Here is a 19,632-nt window from a genome sequence, read left to right as displayed (position 1 = left end):
CAAATTGAAATCCTAAGCGCCAATATGTTTTTCAAACAGCTAAAAGAGATTAAAACATCACGTGAATTGACTTGCATTCCCTGTACTTATACTAGTAGCCATAATCCACAATCCGAGTGGACCTATCTTTTTTAACATGCATAATTACAGTACAAGCATGGCTTTCTAACAAGTAAACTAGCACAGCCTACAGATGTTCTATGCATCTTACATCTATTCCTTTAGAACAAACACTTGCAATGGCCTAGGTCAGCGTCACATCAGAAGAAAGCACAATGTTAGAACACCCAAGAAACATTAAACAAAATAAAGATAGCTTTCAATAACAAATCAGTGCATTCTCTGATAGCCTATCAGATGTATAGGCCTGTAACGCAGAACTTTGACAGTCAGACTCAGTTATTAACTCGTTAAGCTCAGTCAAACTGAAGTACTTCTTCTTGGTGACAATCTGAAAACACAATGCTAGTTCCCTTGGGACTATGCCTTCCAAAAGGTCATGTAGTACATCTGGTGGGTATCCAGACTCAAAATGAAAGTGATTTAATTTATCAGTCAATGGACACGACCGCTTTACACCAAAGCAATGAGTAACATTTGGATTTTCTCTCAGTTTGCACATGCAAACTATGTTCCTTCTTTGTCCGAGGTGGAAACACTCCGGTCCGCACTTCGTGTGTCTGGTCCTCTGAAGAATGTCCAAGACAAAATCTACAGATGTACGGCCCCGTGAAACATTCCACTAGTCCACTGATAGAATGTGCATCGAGATTGTCAGCTACAACACAATGTACTGTCCCTTTAATGTTTTTTCCAACACTGGAAATGAAAATCCCTTCCTGTTCTAGAATGACAAGATCCTTCAAGAGTGGTTCCAAAACTGCTCTGTATTCAAACTGTTTGACATCAACAGCTTTGCAAAGTAAAGCTAGGTGTATTGACGTTAATGCAGATTGCAACTTTGTTGGAACATTTGCCAAAACCCAATAAACAGCTGTTATTTTGTGTTTTTTTTCTCGAAGTTCCTAGTGGGTTACACACTTCAAAGTCGTCAACGTAAAGGATTATAGACAGTCTTGTTTCTTCCCCAGCATAAAATACATTTTGCTTGAAGGATTTTCCATCAAAAATGTACTTAATATATCCAGTACTATTTGATTTTATGGATAAAATTATTTCTGCAATGTCTTCATTCTTCAAGACTTCCTGCAAAGTCTGGAGAATAGGCACATATTGAAAGGTCTTGTTCTTTTCAGTATCAATAATATATTCAATGCTATCAACACACTGGAAATGCACCTTAAAATACTTTCTTCTCTTAAAAGCCGAACCAAGTGGACCACCTGCTCCAAGTGCTGTACTAATGGGATGGAAGTTGCACAACTGCTGACAATTCAGTTACGATGGCCTGGTCAACAATACATTTATTCACCTTCAATGTTGAATCTAGTATGTTCCTAACAACTGCAACTGATACTGAAGATGAAATGAACTGAAGGTCTTCAACCAAGGCATCAATGCACTTCACTGAGGCATTATAGATGGTTTCTAGCTTCAGCAGAAGTAAGCCAATTCTTCGAAGAACTAAGTATGATGCACTTTCCTGATCACAATCTAAACTAGTGCCCTCACCATCATTGGCCTCTGGTAAATCAGAATGGTCAACAGTCTGATTATGGCGACTCTCATACACATCTTTCTTAAAATCACTCAAAGAATAGGATTTGTGTCTTTTGCTTTTGTGTTTTAGAAATGTATTGTATATATTTGTCTGAAAGCTGCATCCTTCAAATACACACAAGACAGTTTCGTGGCTCTTCAGATGATTTCCAATATGCTGAAAGTAGTCCTTCTCTATAGAACAACAAGCATTGCAAACTAAACACTTAAAAACAGAGATGTTTCCTGACCGTAGACTTTCTTCATCTGAATGGTATCTGGACAAATGTGTAACGAAGGGCACTCTGCGTTTTAAATGTGCAAGGGCAACTGTCATATAGGCATGGCTGGGATTGGCCACGACCAAATATTGCGTGTTGTCTGTAATGCTTTAGTAGATTTCCTTTTGTGGCAGACAAAGACTTGCAGATCTTACACTTCCATTCCATAAGCAAAAACCTGAGGCAGAAAAAGGTCCATGTATCAGATGCAAGGCGACCAGGTCTCTAATCACATGAGGACAATAGAATCGCATTTACAAGATAATTCTTTATTATTTTTAATATTCAAATTTTCATGCTCAAATTTAGCACATCAACTTCTTGTCACTCACATCATCTAGCTAGCTAGCAACTACATAACAAGCTAGCCACAACGTAAGGGTGACGCTAACTGACTGGTGGCAAGCTAGCTAACGTTAGCATACTGTACGTACATCAACACCAAGATATAATATACTGGAGGTGTAACGGCAGGTACAGGACTTTTGGTTCGGTACACGCTGTGATCCGAATGAATATAGTCTAGTTTTAATCACGCACGTTACTTTTTCGTGTGCAGAACAAAAATTATAGTCTCGTGCTTTTAGTCGAATCAGACTGACTTCCAAAGGCCTAATGTTGTGCTAGTTAATTCTGATATACGTTACAGCCAGTTAAATTGGCATGCTGGTAACATGCAGTAACATAAAACAATGTTCAACTGCTACCACACCTTTGTTAAAAAATTGTTCGCTAAAATAATAAAACATGTCTTACCTTTGGGAGAACGGCGGTCCCTGAAACGTGACTGTTGAAGAAGATGGTTGACATGCACGTGGCGCGAAAAAATGCCTCGAGTTTAGGCGGGAGTGTAACGTTATTAAATTCAAAAACCTCTCGGTTAGTAAAATTAATCAATTTTTGGCATTTTTGACTTTCCTGATAAAATACAATTAAATTCTACTGAGTTATTGATGGCTGATTTTATTTGAACAAAACTGAGTAAAATACAATTAATAACTAATAGAAAGGTGTTGAATTCAGCTCAATGTGATTCTAAACTACACATAGTCATTATTTTTATGTATAGGCTACTCCTATATATTTACTAAACATTAATTAACCCCAGTCTCGGTTTTTACAGTGTAAGCCGTGAGTCACTGGTGAGTCACCGTTTGTCACTCATTTCGGGTAGGGTACGGGTACCCATTTGCGACCCTGGTGCGGCCGGGTACGGGTAAGGAATCAAAACTCGTTTGCGACCTCTGGTCTTGCCGCAGGTTATCTCCTTCTTCGTGTAGCATCAGTAGTGGTACCCTGCGGATTAAGGGGCCGTCCATAAACGACGTCCCTGCTCCCCCACGCCCGAATAAGGTCGGCCATTATAACAAACGACTTGAGGCCCCCCACCCCGCACACACAGTGGAGAATCCTTCTGAAAGCCATTTGTTGTAAATTTCTCAGTGCAATACATTGCCTGGTTACGAGTTGAAGTGTTCCAATTACGGAAAGTGCTAAACACTTGTAGTGTCTTGTAAAATCACTCGGTCGGACACGTTGTAACAGGTCACCTGCTTACACTTTATTAACCTATTTTTGCCCGAGTTGCAGGCACTCATATCTCTGTCTATGTGGTCACTTCTGTTAACTAACTTCCCAGATCGAACTTACACCTCGCTAACCTGCCTACGGCAGCTCTTGCTCTCAGCAGCTCCGCACTTACCAGGCTCACACAGAGGTCCGTCCCTGGCTTGAGCGGCAGCAGGGAGATGTCTTTACCTTGGTCCCAGCAACACTCCCCTCTCCGCTCTCACGTCCGTTTTTATATCCCCTGTCCAATTAACCAACTCCACTCTGGTGTCTCGTTAGGGCCAGGCAGGCCATCAATCACCCCGTATTACAAGTCTCACTTGCAACACCTCCAGTGTCAGTGCGCAACTCCGGGCCAACCAAGTTTGCACCAGCGTCCCCCCTTAACGAGGTGGCGGTTTTGCTCGTGCACGTGTATAGTAGTGTATATTGTAGTGTAGTGTATAGTAGTGTATATTGTAGTGTATAGTAGTGTAGTCTATAGTGTAGTGTAAAGTAGTGTAGTGTATAGTGTAGTGTATAGTAGTGTAGTCTATAGTGTGTTGTAAAGTACTGTAGTGTAGTGTATAGTGTAGTGTATAGTGTAGTGTATAGTGTAGTGTATATTGTAGTGTAGTGTATAATAGTGTAGTGTATAGTAGTGTAGTCTATAGTGTAAAGTATAGTGTAGTGTATAGTGTAGTGTATAGTGTTGTGGTGTATAGTGTATAGTGTAGTGTGCAGTGTAGTGTATAGTGTAGTGTGCAGTGTAGTGTATAGTATAGTGTAGTGTATAGTGTAGTGTATAGTGTATAGTGTAGTGTATAGTGTAGTGTATAGTGTAGTGTATAGTGTAGTGTATAGTGTAGTGTGCAGTGTAGTGTATATGAAGTACTCTTGAAGACGCGTGGACAACGGGGTAAGGCACACGTATTTATTTTCACAATGTCTTACAGTACTGGAGGGATGTATCGGCCCCCTCACCCGTACAACTGGGAATTCACCCCTAGCTAGCCTTCCTAGCCGAGTCCTCCGCTAACGGGCTAGGGGAGGCTGTCTGGCCCGACACTGGTCAGTCGGGCTACGGTACCCGGAATCCCAGAGGTCTGACTCTGGTTCCGGGACCACGCCACTGGCTCCAGCCTGCACTGCCCTTACAAGGGCGGCGTCCCAGGGGGAGTCCAGGGCCTATCTGGCCGGTCTTCTCTCTTCCCTTAACTACACTAAGACTGAGCCCCGAGCTCTCTGGCTCAACCCTTTTTATACCCCCCTAGAGGATCGAAACCCCCCTCACGCCGTCCAGTACGGACGTCGTTGCGGGCACCACCCCGTGTGCTCACGGAGTCCCCGCCCACTGTGTTTGTTATCCGTTAGCCCCTATGCAAACAGCCCTACACAAACAGCCCCTCTGTAACAGCCCTACATCACCCCCCCCTGTACAGCTCGCAGCCGTCCCGGCTGCAACAACTTTAATAAAGGCTATTTAACCCCTGGATACCCGCGTGTGCCTTAAAAAAAACGTTTTTAACGCTAACATGAAGGAACCAACAGCAACAACGACAACAACAACAACAATGACAACAACAAAACCCACAACCCCGAAGGGAACAATCCGACGCACCCCCCCTGAATAAATACGAATACCGTAAGAGCGACGCATATATACAGGTTAAGCAGGGAACTCGCAGCACACATGCAACACAACAAAAAAAAAATGTGTTAGGAGCACCCCACCGACGCAGCACCACGCAACCGTATGTAAGAGAGAAGAAGAAAGAAAAAAAAATGTTCGTCCAATGCATTATAAGAGTCTGCGCATTTTTGCGCGTGTCCTTGCTGCAGGCCCGTCACACGGGGCAATCCCGGGTGGCGAACCCGCCGGTGGCGGTTGTTCGTTTTGTATAGAGTCCGCGTCTGACGTCGCGGGAACCTCGACGTCCCTTGCAGCAGCAGGTGGGTGCGAGCTCGTCAGTCCCGATGCACCTGGAGGTGGCACGGCCGGCAAGGCATTAGGTGAGCGCGGTGGAGACGGAGCTAGTGAGTCGGTCGACCCCCCACACGTCTGGCCACGCATGTGTGAAGTGGGTTTGTGTACCGCGACGAAAGGTTTCAACCGAGAGGGGTGCACGAACCATCGCCGCTTCCCCCAACGAATGCGCACGCACTGTGGTCGCAAGACCTCGACCACTTCCACAGGGCCCCGCCACGGCCGCGCCAGCTTAGGGGAGGTGGCCAGGGGTACTTGGGGACAGTGCAACCATGCCCTGTCCCCCGGTTTCCACTGTATTACATGCGCCCGACCCAGCCTGAGGCGCTCGTTCGCCTTTTGACGGAGGTCCGAGTTCAACCTCGCAGCATCCCGTGCCTCTGTTAATTTAGCCAGATTAAATTTGACGTGGTCAGCCAATTTAGTTTTTCCTTGCGGGTCGGGGATCTGCAGCTGGGCGCGAACAGGCGGGTCGGGTTCGCGACCGTACATAAGGTAAAAGGGGGAAAATCCCGTAGCTGCATGGGGTGCCATCCGGTATGCCGCCAAGACCCCCTGAATATGCAGGTCCCAATCAGTCTGAGAATCTGAGACCTGCTGTGCCATCATTGACGAAATGGTGCGATGCAGGCGCTCGACCATTCCGTCGGTCTGTGGGTGATACGGGGAGGTCCGAATTTTCTTTGTGCCTAAGAGGTCACAGACTTGTTTAAGTAATTTGCTTGAAAAATTTTTACCCTGGTCGGTCAGCAGCCGTTCCGGAGCACCTTTGTCCAGGACGTATCCCTGAACAAAGGCGTCCACGATGGCTGCTGCCGACTGGTTGGCAAGGGGCCAGGCCATGGGCCAGCACGTAAAATACTCGACTCCTGTCAGCAAATACCTATTGCCCCTGGGGGTGGCGGGAAATGGGCCCAAGATGTCCAGCGCGACAAGCTCATTTATTCTGGACACCTTGATTGATTGTAAAGGCGGGTTAGACTCCCGTGCCGGCGGTTTTCGTTGCGCACACCGCGGGCATGAACTCAAAAGATCCCCAACATCCTTTGTCATACCAGGCCAAAAAAAATCTAGTTGTATCAGTGCAAGGGTCTTTAGAGTCCCCAGATGTAACAGGCGCTCATGCGCGGCCCACACCACTTTGCCTCGCAACTCAGAAGGGACGACCAGCCGATGTCGCTGTGATTTTGCGTCCCAATGCATGAGCAGACCCTGTACCATTTCCCATGCACCCGAATCACCTTTCACCCGGCCAGCACCCCCGACGCGACGACGCCACCCGAGGAGGGAGGTATCCTCCATTTGGAGGCGCCCCCACTCAGTGACGGGCAACCCCAACAGGGAATCCCTTCCCTGTTGTTCGATCGAATTATCAGGCAGTGGTTCGTCGTCGTCGGTGGCTGCCAGGATCGGAACCGATGCGTCCCCTGAAGGTCTGCAACGTCCCGACCCCAGGAGGCATGCACATTCCGAGGTGGTTGGCATGCGTGACAGAGCGTCCGCGTTGGTATGGCGAACGCCCTTACGGTAAGTGGTCTCAAAATCAAAATCCTGGAGAACCTCCAACCATCGAGACAACTGTCCCGATGGTTGTTGAACCCGCAGGGCATACTGTAGTGCCGCATGATCTGTGCGGACGGTGAAATGCCGACCGTACAGATATGGGCGATACTGTTGGATGAAAAAAACAATTGCCAACAGTTCTCTACGGGTGACACAATATCTCTGCTCCGCAGGAGACAACACCCGACTACCGTACGCGACCACCCGTTCAACGCCATCAACCACCTGGGAAAGCACACCCCCAATACCCGTGTTGCTCGCATCGGTGTCGAGCAAAAAGGGCTTGGAAAAATCAGGGTAGATCAAGGGAGGGGCTTTCACCAGGGCGTCCCGAAGGGAGCGGAACGCAGCCTCCTCCTCTTGACCCCAGTGGAACCGAACCCCCTTAGATGTTAAAGCGTGCAGGGGTTTAGCAATTGTTGCAAAATCAGCAACAAACCGTCGATAATACGACGCGAACCCAATGAAACTCCTGACCTCTCCCACCGAGGTGGGAGTCGGCCAGGAGCTGACACACTGCGTTTTGGCGGGATCGGTAGCAATACCTGAGCGTCCCACGATGTGCCCCAAATAACGCACCGAATCACGCAACAAATGGCATTTTTGGGGCTTGAATTTCAAATTAGCAGCCCGCATCTTTAGGAAAACCGCCCGCAACCTCTGGAGATGTTCATCAAAAGTTTTACCAAAGACGATAACGTCATCCAAATAAATGAGGCACGACTCCCATTGCAGTCCAGCCAAAACCAATTCCATTAAACGCTGGAAAGTTGCCGGCGCTGAGTGTAAGCCCATCGGCAACCGGTTGAATTGAAACAAGCCGTGCGGTGTACGAAAAGCAGTTTTAGGCTTTGACTCATCATCCAGAGGAAGCTGCCAGAATCCCGAAAGTAAATCGAGTGTGGAAAAGAATCGCGCTCCCGCCAAGGCGTCAAGCGATTCATCCATCCGAGGGAGCGGGTATGCGTCGGCAACCGAAATTTTATTAAGACGCCGGAAGTCAACGCAAAACCGCAACGAACCGTCCTGCTTTTTAACCAGGACGATCGGCGCTCCCCAAGGGCTGGTGGAAGGAGAAATGATGTCCGCGGCCAACATGTCATCAACAGCCGATTTGACATGGTCCTTTTCGGCGGGACTCAACCGAAACGGATTTTGGCGAATTGGCGCGCTGTCACCCGTGTCAATATGGTGACGCAGCAAGTGAGTGCAACCCAAATCATATTTATTTCGACTAAAAACGTCGGAAAATTCTCGCAGTAGTGTTTTAAGTTGTTGACGCTCTGAATCGGACAGGTCCGTCGATCCCGCACAAAGCGCCTCGAGCCACCCTTCATCGCTGTCCGAACGCGGTCGCGACGCAGGGACAGTGTTGACGGAATTTACGGCGGGTTCCTCACACGGCACCGGCGTTGCGTGAGCAAGCACGGTCCCCTGTGGGACCACCACCGTCCGCGAGCCCACATTTAGGACCGCGATGAAGGGTTCACCATCCCCTCTCACTATGGTCTGGGCCGGTAGTAAGTCAGGTCCACTAACCCCGGCCCTAGACGGTCCCAACAGTACCCCTTGTGCCCCAGCACCCTTAACGAGGGGCCGCCGAAGTTTCAAGGGTACCAACATTTGCGTTCCCGGAGGAACGCGTACCGTTCTCTCCACGAACGCCGGCACCGTCGCGAACGCCGTCCGAGTCGCAACCGGTGATGGCAGAAACGCCATGCGTCTGCCCGATGGAAGCTCTATGCACCCCTGGTCGATCAAAATTACAATCGGCATTTTGGCCAGGAAGTCCGTCCCCAGCAGGCACGGAACCGCCAGCGAGGAAGAAACAAAAATCGGCCCAGACAATTTTATTTCCCCGATACAAATTTGGGCACGAATTTGTCCGATGATGCCAAGTGAGCCCCCGTTAGCCGCATAGAATGGTATGTTAACTGGCATCAAGGGACGACTCCGGACAGGGAGAATATTATAAATTAATTCCGAAATAATAGTCGCCGATGCTCCCGTATCGACCAGGATGCGCACTTCAACCCCGTCGATATACCCCACAACGGCCGACGACCCCGACGATGCGGCAACCACACGATCGGCCAGCACGGACCACTGGCCGGGTTCGATATGGGTACCCGTAGTGGTGCGTGATGGTGCGATGGTGCGTGATATCGGCCCCCCTCTCGTCGCGGTGTTTGAGTGCGTGACGGGTGTGTGTGTGGGCCAAACGTGTGGGGTGCCGCGACTCGCCGGTTTTTGATGGTGGAGCTTGGGATGAGGCCCGTCGTCCCGGTGAGGTGTCGTCCCGCGCTGACGAGGAGAGCGGCACCCCGAGGCGACGTGGCCCCGGACGCCGCAGTTAAAACACCGCGGGAGCGACGTCGGAGGTGACGAATGGTTGGAACGGCCCGACCCGTCCTGGCCCGGCCGTGCACTCGTCGCCTGTTGCCGTCGGTGGTCGACGGCGTAGAGTTCCTCCGTCGGAAGGGTGGCTGCAGCCACCGCACGCCCCGCCGATGCCCTGCTGGCTTTCCGCCGGAGCGACAGGAGGTTTGCGTGGAGGAGCCGCGCCGCCTGGAGCGATGTCATTTCCGCGTCCTCCTGTGCGACGACAGCGATGTCAAGATCGTCAGCCAGGAGGAGTATTTTCTCCGTCACCATAGCGTCGATGCCGTCGTCATCCATACGGGGGAAGGCCGACTTGGCCATCGCCAGGAGGCTCGTTCGGTACGCCAGGGGCGACTCCTTTTCTCCCCGCTTGCGGTCGTAGAACTCCTGTCTGCATTCCGCCGATGGTCCGTAGACCCCTCCCAGCAGCTGCAGCGCCATTGGTAACGTAGAGCGCCTTTCCTTCGGTGCCGATGTTAGGGCGGCAAGCGCGTCGCCGTCCAGGAGCGCCGGCAGGGCGCTGAGAGCTTCTGCGTCTGTCCATTTAGCCATTTCTTGGTGGGCGAGGAAGCGTCTTCGGAAGCCGCTCCAGTCGCCCTCTGCGCCCACGAATTCTTTAAGCGGGGGCAGCCTTTGATGCAGCGCAGCGGTTGCCGTGGAGTCCCGTGGGCTGCTGTCTCCCCGACTCGGCTGCGTCTCGGCGCGAACGGCAGATGGCATCGCCTGTCGCAGCTTTGATGACGCGCCCTCCTCCGTCGTTGATGCGGCAGCCCCAGCGCGGCCGATGTCGGACCCCAGGTTGAGGTTGGCCACGCCCCTAGCGGTCGCCGCGTCGATGGCGGGAAATTCAAAATTAGAATCTTCAGAAATGGCGGGAAGGCGCTCCGGACGCCGGTTCCCCTCGCCCCGCGGTGGACCACCAGCCCCCAGCCGTGTGATGTTCTCCAGCGTAGCGGCAGCGGCGTAGAGCAGTTCCGCCAGCCTCTCGTGAGCCAGCCTCAGGTCGTCTGTCCGCTGCTCCTCTTCATGGCGACGCTCCGGCAAGAACGCGTCCGGCCCCGGCTGCACGTCGTCTTGTTGAGCCATCTCGGGCTCGACAATTTCGGCGGCGTCTTCCGTTTGCTGTTCCCTGGCTCGAGCTGATTGGCGCGTGTCCATGTTCTTGGTTCTTCTGACACCAGATGAAGTACTCTTGAAGACGCGTGGACAACGGGGTAAGGCACACGTATTTATTTTCACAATGTCTTACAGTACTGGAGGGATGTATCGGCCCCCTCACCCGTACAACTGGGAATTCACCCCTAGCTAGCCTTCCTAGCCGAGTCCTCCGCTAACGGGCTAGGGGAGGCTGTCTGGCCCGACACTGGTCAGTCGGGCTACGGTACCCGGAATCCCAGAGGTCTGACTCTGGTTCCGGGACCACGCCACTGGCTCCAGCCTGCACTGCCCTTACAAGGGCGGCGTCCCAGGGGGAGTCCAGGGCCTATCTGGCCGGTCTTCTCTCTTCCCTTAACTACACTAAGACTGAGCCCCGAGCTCTCTGGCTCAACCCTTTTTATACCCCCCTAGAGGATCGAAACCCCCCTCACGCCGTCCAGTACGGACGTCGTTGCGGGCACCACCCCGTGTGCTCACGGAGTCCCCGCCCACTGTGTTTGTTATCCGTTAGCCCCTATGCAAACAGCCCTACACAAACAGCCCCTCTGTAACAGCCCTACATATAGTATAGTGTATAGTGTAGTGTATAGTGTAGTGTATAGTGTAGTGTGCAGTGTAGTGTATAGTGTAGTGTATAGTGTAGTGTATTGTATAGTGTAGTGTATAGTAGTGTATAGTGTAGTGTATAGTAGTGTATAGTGTAGTGTATAGTGTAGTGTATAATGTAGTGTATAGTGTAGTGTGCAGTGTAGTGTATAGTGTAGTGTGCAGTGTAGTGTATAGTGTAGTGTGCAGTGTAGTGTATAGTGTAGTGTGCAGTGTAGTGTATAGTGTAGTGTGCAGTGTAGTGTATAGTGTAGTGTGCAGTGTAGTGTATAGTGTAGTGTGCAGTGTAGTGTATAGTGTAGTGTATAGTGTAGTGTATAATAGTGTATAGTGTAGTGTATAGTGTAATGTGCAGTGTATAGTGTAGTGTAGTGTATAGTGTACTGTATAGTGTAGTGTATAGTGTAGTGTAGTGTGTAGTATAGTGTAGTGTATAGTGTAGTATATAGTGTAGTGTATAGTAGTGTAGTGTATCGTGTAGTGTATAGTGTCGTGTATAGTAGTGTAGTGTATAGTGTAGTGTATAGTGTACTGTGCAGTGTAGTGTATAGTGTAGTGTATAGTAGTGTAGTGTATAGTGTAGTGTATAGTGTAGTGGTGTATAGTGTATAGTGTAGTGTGCAGTGTAGTGTATAGTGTAGTGTGCAGTGTAGTGTATAGTGTAGTGTCTAGTGTAGTGTATAGTGTAGTATAGTGTAGTGTATAGTGTAGTGTATAGTGTAGTGTGCAGTGTAGTGTATAGTGTAGTGTATAGTGTAGTGTATAGTGTAGTGTGCAGTGTAGTGTATAGTGTAGTGTATAGTGTAGTATATAGTGTAGTGTATAGTGTAGTGTATAGTGTAGTGTGCAGTGTAGTGTATAATGTAGTTTATAGTGTAGTGTAGTGTATAGTGTAGTGTATAGTGTAGTGTATAATGTAGTGTTTAGTGTAGTGTGCAGTGTAGTGTATAGTGTAGTGTGCAGTGTAGTGTATAGTGTTGTGTGCAGTGTAGTGTAGTGTATAGTGTAGTGTATAGTGTAGTGTGCAGTGTAGTGTATAGTGTAGTGTGCAGTGTAGTGTATAGTGTAGTGTATAGTGTAGTGTATAATAGTGTATAGTGTAGTGTATAGCGTAATCTGCAGTGTAGTGTATAGTGTAGTGTATAGTAGTGTATAGTGTAGTGTATAGTGTAGTTGTATAGTGTAGTGTAGTGTGTAGTATAGTGTAGTGTATAGTGTAGTATATAGTGTAGTGTATAGTAGTGTAGTGTATCGTGTAGTGTATAGTGTCGTGTATAGTAGTGTAGTGTATAGTGTAGTGTATAGTGTAGTGTGCAGTGTAGTGTATAGTGTAGTGTATAGTAGTGTAGTGTATAGTAGTGTAGTGTATAGTGTAGTGTATAGTGTAGTGTATAGTAGTGTAGTGTATAGTGTAGTGTATAGTGTAGTGTATAGTAGTGTAGTGTATAGTGTAGTGTATAGTAGTGTAGTGTGCAGTGTAGTGTATAGTGTAGTGTATAGTAGTGTAGTGTGTAGTGTAGTGTATAGTGTAGTGTATAGTGTAGTGTATAGTGTAGTGTATAGTGTAGTACTCTTTGTTTGGCCTGTGGCGTAGCTTGCAGAACCCCACACCTCCCTACTCTGCACCCCCACCCTCTCTATCTCTCCTCCCTTGCTCCTCCCCCCTCTCTTTCTTGTTTTTCGCAGCCCATTTTGCCTACTTCAGCAACTGTTTATTGCTGTGTTTGTCCTACCTGATGAGGGACGCTTGTGTTGCACGCGAAACGTCGTGATTTAATTTATTTTATTTTCTACCTACGTGACTTTACCGAAAGAACCAAAGAGAATGGATTCCTGCAGTCGCAAAAGCTTCAAATCAAGATTAAAACCGTCATTGTTTATACGGGTTTTCGTTCGAGTTTGTGTATAAAACGCGCACCTGCTGTGCCGCGCGAGTGATTAAGGTGCGGGTCGGAGTGCGCTAAATCCACTCCCTGCCGTTTGCGTGTAGATTACCATCTCTACAACCGCTACGGGTTCCGAGTGATTTGAGCGTGTGCATGTACTGCAGCATACAGAGCTGCCGTCGCGTGCATATTCTTGTGCTCGAGTGCGTGCGTGCACGGCGGGCTTTACACAGTAGAAATCGCCCTAACGACGAGACGCTCACCCAGGGTCCTGCGGCAAATGTCGCAACCGGGTACCCGATACCCGTACCCTACCCGATACCTGGCTACCCGTACCCGGCCGGGTACGGGTAGCCATTTGCGACCCTGGTGCGGCCGGGTACGGGTAAGGAATCAAAACCCGTTTGCGACCTCTGGTCCTGCCGCTGGTCATCTCCTTCTCCTCCCTAAAAAAACATGCTTCAAACCGCTTTAAACTATCGTCATTGTAGCGCGTATTTAATGTGGCGCTGCACTCTGATGTTGTTGGATAAAACATGTATTAAAAAGTCTATTTAATTAAGTAGAACGTGATAATTGTTTTTTACCCTTCTATCTGGCAACGAAACTGACACCTTTTTACAAGGAGTCATGTTTGTATAGACCGCAATACCTGCAGTCATAATACAAACAAAAGACATAACTCTGATAATGTGCACGGTCCTTGAAGTTGATTGGTCCACACCCGAGACAGCTTTCCTTAGAGCCTAGTCTCACATGGATTGGACCAGATGATGCCAAAAGGCGCACAACTCAAAGACAATGCACCATCAGAGTATGAGAGCTCGGGGCAACCATCTACACTATGGGAACCTCATTTGCCAGTAAACACATGATAATGGGTTTTTTACCCTTCTATCTGGCAACAATACTGACACCTTTTTACAAGGAGTCATGTTTGTATAGACCGCAATACCTGCAGTCATAATACAAACAAAATACATAACTGCACCATCAGATGGTGCATTGTCTTTGAGTTGTGCGCCTTTTGGCGTCATCTGGTCCAACCCATGTGAGACTAGGCTCTAAGGAAAGCTGTCTCGGGTGTGGACCAATCAACTTCAAGGAGTGGAGGAGGTGGACGTCGCGCCTCGCCCGCTCACGGGGAGCGGGGAGGTGGGCGTCAGCCCCCACATAGAACGAGCAGGCGTCTGATCGTGCTTACAGGCTTTCTCTTCGCGATTCCAATCGGCTGCGGTGGTTGCACCGCGAGCGAGCGATAGCGATAAGCTGCCAGGCTGGTTTATATGTGCGTGTGTCTTTGTGCGTCTGTGTTTATTTCCGTGTGTGTGAAGGATGAGACACACAGGCACACCTACAGACGTCTGTGTGTGTCCTGTCCTTCACACACAGACACACACATGCAGGTGTGTGTGTCTCATCATTCACACACACAAAGACACACACACAGGCGTAACGTGTGTGTGTCATGTCCTTTACAACAACAACCGCCATTCGCCACTAAGTGGCGGTGACGTCACCACGACGCTTGTGCCAGGCCATGTGCACATTGAGGCCACGTGAAGTGTCGAACGCCCGCTGGCAGGAGGTCACGGGGCAGACCCAGCAGGTGCCACGGGTCGACTGACCGAGATGACCGGCTGATGCACCACCTGTGCCCCCTACTGTGCCCCCTACTGTGCCAACTTGCTGTGCCAACTTGCTGTGCTAACTTGCTGTGCTTTACACACACACAGGTGTGTGTGTGTTTCCTGTCCTTCACACAAAGATCCCCCATATAGCCTTAACAGACTGTAGGGGCAAGTGCTGTTAGGGAGCACCTATGAAGGCCGGAACGGTACACGAGGGGGTGGGTGGCCAGCACCACGCCCGACCGCCTTTGTCTCCCTAGTGGCGATGTTTACACACCACACCAGGTACTCATTTGAGGCTGAGTCGACCTAGGGGAGGCCCGGGACCGGTTCAGATAATCGTCACTGGTGTTGGCCGTGAGCGGGAATCGAACCCATGTCGCTGGGTTCATAGCGCAGCGCGCTAACCGCTACACTGCCGCTCCCCACACACATGCACACACACACACATACAGGTGTGTGTTGTCTTATCCTTCACAGACACACACAAATAAACACACAAAGACACACACACACAAAGACACACACAGACAAACACGCGCTGTGTATAGATTATGTTTCCTGTTATTTTCTTGGAATTTGCGTCATAGTTGATGTGAAACTAGCTCGGCAGCGTATAAATACCGCTCGCTCATACAATTGCAACCACCACAGCCGATTGGAATCGCGACGAGGAAGGCGGTAAGCACTCTCAGACGGCTGCTCGTTCTACACCTTCACAATTATACAGGTAGTCCTCTACTTACGATGGAGATGCGTTACGACGACCCCATCGTAAGTCGAAGATGGCCTAGCCTACCCAGGAGTCTTAAAGAATGGTGATAAATTAGTAAAACAGAGCAATTTACAGTAGCGTACTGTATAAACTATATACTTTATGTATTTATTAATTACAATACTGTATTTTACAGTAAAATTTAAAGTAAAAAACAAGGTAAATTCTTAGCCTACCTATATGAACTGCAATTTAATAGAACAGTTTTTTTCAGGAAACAATCCTATCTGCTATAAAAAAAAAACTTTTAACATGCATTGAACGTATGTCTCGTATCGTTGTAACCCTAAAATGAAATCGCTAAATCTACGTATCATATATGCATTGAACGTATCGTAACGTATCATATTGCACTGAACTCACCAAGATTATATCCGTCGTCTGCATACTTGAACGATGTTAGGTTGTTGATGGCAATTTTGTCGTATCGCTAACGCCATCGTAAGATCGAAATATCGTTAGTCGGACCATCGTAACTCGGGGACTACCTTTACTCCGTAGCATTTCAACACTACCTATAGACTCAACACTACCCATAGACTCAACACTACCCATAGACTCAACACTACCCATAGACTCAACACTACCCATAGACTGAACACTACCTATAGAATCAAGACTGCCCATAGACTCAGCACTATTCATAGACTCAACACTGCCCATAGACTCAACACTGCCCATAGACTCAACATCGCCCATAGACTCACACTACCCATAGACTGAACACTACCCATAGAATCAACACTGCCCATAGACTCAACACTATTCATAGACTCAACACTGCCCATACTCAACACTGCCCATAGACTCAACACCGCCATAGACTCAACACCACCCATAGACTCAACACTACCCATAGAAATCAGCACTGCCCATCGACTCAGCACTGCCCTTAGACTCAATACTGCCCATAGACTCAACACTACCCATATACTCAACACTACCCATAGAAATCAACACTGCCCATAGACTCAACACTACCCATAGACTCAACACTACCCATAGAAATCAACACTGCCCATAGACTCAGCACTGCCCTTAGTCTCAACACTGCCCATAGACTCAACATTGCCCATAGACTGTTGGCCAGCAGGTTTGCACACATCTCAGGAGGGATTTTGTCCCACTCCTCTTTGCAGATCTTCTCCAAGTCATTAAGGTTTCGAGGCTGACGTTTGGCAACTCGAACCTTCAGCTCCCTCCACAGATTTCCTATGGGATTAAGGTCTGGAGACTGGCTAGGCCACTCCAGGACCTTAATGTGCTTCTTCTTGAGCCACTCCTTTGTTGCCTTGGCCGTGTGTTTGGGTCATTGTCATGCTGGAATTCCCATCCACGACCCATTTTCAATTCCCTGGCTGAGGGAAGAAGGTTTTCACCCAAGATTTGACGGTACTTGGCCCCTTCCATCGTCCCTTTGATGCGGTGAAGTTGTCATGTCTCCTTAGCAGAAAAACACCCCCAAAGCATAATGATTCCACCTCCATGTTTGACGGTGGGGATGGTGTTCTTGGGGTCATAGGCAGCATTCCTCCTCCTCCAAACACGGCGAGTTGAGTTGATGCCAAAGAGCTCCATTTTGGTCTCATCTGACCACAACACTTTCACCCAGTTGTCCTCTGAATCATTCAGATGTTCATTGGCAAACTTCAGACGGGCATGTATATGTGCTTTCTTGAGTAGGGGGACCGTGCGGGTGCTGCAGGATTTCAGTCCTTCACGGCGTAGTGTGTTACCAACTGTTTTCTTGGTGACTATGGTCCCAGCTGCCTTGAGATCATTGACAAGATCCTCCCGTGTAGTTCTGGGCTGATTCCTCACCGTTCTCATGATAATTGCAACTCCACGAGGAGAGATACTGCATGGAGCCCCAGGCCGAGGGAGATTGACAGTTCTTTTGTGTTTCTTCCAATTGCGAATAATCGCACCAACTGTTGTCACCTTCTCAACAAGCTGCTTGGCGATGGTTTTGTAGCCCATTCCAGCCTTGTGTAGGTCTACAATCTTGTCCCTGACATCCTTGGAGAGCTCTTTGGTCTTGGCCATGGTGGAGAGTTTAGAATCTGATTGATTGATTGCTTTTGTGAACAGGTGTCTTTTATACAGGTAACAAGCTGAGATTAGGAGCACGCCCTTTAAGAGTGTGCTCATAATCTCAGCTCGTTACCTATATAAAAGACACCTGGGAGCCAGAAATCTTTCCGATTGAGAGGGGGTCAAATACTTATTTCCCTCATTAAAATGCAAATCAATTTATATATTTTTTTACATGCGTTTTTCTGGATTTTTTTGTTGTTATTCTGTCTCTCACTGTTCAAATAAACCTACCATTAAAATTATAGACTGATCATTTCTTTGTCAGTGGGCAAACGTACAAAATCAGCAGGGGATCAAATACCTTTTTCCCTCACTGTAGAACGAACAGGCGTCTGATCGTGCTTACAGGCTTCCTCTTCGCGAATCCAATCGGCTGCGGTGGTTGCAATTTTACGAACGAGCGGTAGCTTTAAGCTGCCAGGCTGGTTTATTTGTGCATGTGTCTTTGTGCGTGTGTGTTTATTTGCGTGTGTGTGAAGGATGAGACACACAGGCACACGTACAGACGTCTGTGTGTGTGTCCTGTCCTTCACACACACACAGACACACACATACAGGCGTGTGTGTCTCATCATTCACACACACAAAGACACACACACAGGCGTGTGTGTTTCCTGTCCTTCACACACACACAGACACACACACATACAGGTGTGTGTCTTTGTCTTATCCTTCACAAATAAACACAGACAAAGACACACACAAATAAACACACAAAGACACACAGACAAACACGCGCTGTGGATAGATTATGTTTCCTGTTATATTCTTGGAATTTGTGTCCTAGTTGATGTGAAACCAGCTTGGCAGCGTATAAATACCGCTCGCTCATACAATTGCAACCACCACAGCCGATTGGAATCGCGAAGAGGAAGGTGGTAAGCACTCTCAGACGCCTGCTCGTTCTACACCTTCACAATTATACTGTACTCCTTAGAATTTCAACACTACCAATCAGAGGTGTGGACTCGAGTCATGTGACTTGGACTCGAGTCAGACTCGAGTCATGAATTTGATGACTTCAGACTCGACTTGGACTTGCATAACAATGACTTTGTCCCACCTCTGAGGTGTGGACTCGAGTCATGTGACTTGGACTCGAGTCAGACTCGAGTCATGAATTTGATGACTTCAGACTCGACTTGGACTTGCATAACAATGACTTTGTCCCACCTCTGCTACCAATAGACTCACCACTACCCGTAGACTCAAGTGGTTGTTGTTGGTTGTTTGACTTGCATCCCACTGGGTTTTTTGCACACAGCGTTGGTGTACGGTGTTTTTTCTGCAATATTTTGCTGTCTTTTCTTGGATTTTCTGTTTGCACTCAGTCACATATTCACTTTAAGATGTTTTTTGTTCATGTTTTGTTTTTAGTTTGTTGCGGTTGCACCCGATTCAAGAGCCGAATGGCTCACAGGGCTATCTTCTTTACTTCTTTTCTTTTTCTTACCTATAAAAGTCACTTTTTGTCTGTCCGTCTGTCTGTCCGTCTGTGTACGCTCGCTTGCGAGGGATTTGGCGCTCGGGCCGTTTGGTTTAAGACGGAAAATATTTGCCGGTCGATTTAGTGCGATGCCTCTTTATTTATTTATTATTGCCGACCGGCACGTGAGGAAGCACGCCGTTGCGCATGCGCGAGACGCCGACCAGGGCGGTTGCCCCTGGCAACGGGCAGCAATGCCGTCGCTGCGGGGTGGACGCCATTTTTCATTCCCGTTAAAAATATGCACACGCGTTAACACGCGACGCTGAGGTAAATTAATCAAAGTTTCACGTCCTCTTCTCTCCCCCCCCCCACCCCAATGTGTGCAATTACTATTATAGGGTCGGTAGATAATAAAATTATAGCGATTAGACAGTATTTTTGTAGTGGGGGGGGGGGGGTAGCGGCCCAGCCCCCAGCCTCGCCCGGCTGGGCAATCTAGGCGAGGCCGGAGGCTCTGCACGGTACTAGGCCTCGAAACCCACACTTGTCAGGCGAGGACTTTGTGCTATAAACTCGATATACCCGGCGTTGCCCGGGGAAAAAATACATTTAAAATCTTCTGAAAACTTT

This window comes from Lethenteron reissneri, chromosome 65 (genome assembly GCF_015708825.2).
Source record: "Lethenteron reissneri isolate LAM-NWPU_2019-01 chromosome 65, ASM1570882v1, whole genome shotgun sequence".
Classification (NCBI taxonomy): Eukaryota; Metazoa; Chordata; class Hyperoartia; order Petromyzontiformes; family Petromyzontidae; genus Lethenteron; species Lethenteron reissneri.
This window is presented reverse-complemented; position numbering follows the sequence as displayed.